The sequence below is a fragment of the Tupaia chinensis genome, unplaced genomic scaffold (genome assembly GCF_000334495.1).
Source record: "Tupaia chinensis unplaced genomic scaffold, TupChi_1.0 Scaffold000042_2, whole genome shotgun sequence".
In the NCBI taxonomy this organism is placed as follows: Eukaryota; Metazoa; Chordata; class Mammalia; order Scandentia; family Tupaiidae; genus Tupaia; species Tupaia belangeri.
In genome coordinates this window covers 38,557-39,604 of record NW_006159498.1, presented here as the reverse complement: position 1 = coordinate 39,604, position 1,048 = coordinate 38,557, and the positions used below count along the sequence as shown (strand labels likewise).

Below are 1,048 nucleotides of genomic sequence, written 5' to 3'. Positions count from 1 at the left end.
AATCGTGGACAGGAGCGGGGGCGCCTGATCGTAGCCGCTGCGGTAGTCATCGTAGGCGGCCCTGGCGCTCTGCAGGCTCTGCGCCCTGTAGGCAGAGCTGGTCAGGCCTCTGCTGCGGTGAGCAGGAACCTCACAGATCCCTCTTACTTTTTAAAAAAAGAATTATTTAACTTTTTATTTTTTATTTTAATTTGACCAGAGAGGGAGGGAGGGAGGGGGGGGAGAGAGAGAGAGAAAGTGAGAAAGCAAGCTGCCAGGTCCCAAACTCGAATCACGGTCAGCCATGTGGGAGTTCAGCGTCCTTAACCACCACACCACCAGCTGCCCCAAGATCTCTCATTTTTGAAGAGGGGAAACCCAAATGTAACTTAACTGGAAGTAACCTATGTGTTCACCAGAAAGGGAACAGTTAATTATAAAATACTACACTGGAGCATAAAGAACAAGGTTGGTCCACGGGTACAGACTTGCAAACATACCCACGGTGTAGCCCAGGACCCGAATAACCCGTGAGTCAAAGGAAAAGCACAGGGTGGTCAAGAGATCTCACAAACTCACCAAGAATGCAAATGCCGAAATGTGTGGGATGGAGCAAACGCCGCGTTCAGAGGGAGCTGTCTAGTACTAGATATGCATGCACTTGTGCAACTACGCTTGTACAGAAACTCTGATGAGCACATGTACCCTATTGCAAAAATCTCTCTTGAAAAAAAAAGAAAGCCAGCTCCCTGGGATGGCCAGTAAGGAAAAAAGAGTGAAGATGCAACTATTGCCAAGATGAACATCAGGGATGAGAGAGGGGCATCCCCACGGTCCCCCAGACATTACAAGGGCACCAAGAAAATCCTGCAAACAGCTCAGCGCCAGTGCGTTCGACAGCCTAGATGAATGACAGCTCCGTGGAAGGCAGGCTCCTGGTGCACGTTTGAGAGCAGAGTGCCTGAACAGTCCGTACCAGAGGCCGACCTGTAGCTAAAACCCTCCCACCCCACAAGACGCAAGCCCAAGTGACTTGACTGGGGAAATCTGTCAAGCGTTCAAGAAAGAG

At 50.3% G+C, this 1,048-nt stretch overlaps 1 protein-coding gene across 1 annotated transcript in view; it reads right to left on the bottom strand.

The window, feature by feature from the left end:
• Positions 1-1,048, bottom strand: part of PPL (periplakin) — a 59,498-nt gene that overhangs the window by 19,920 nt on the left and 38,530 nt on the right. The window lies entirely within an intron of this gene.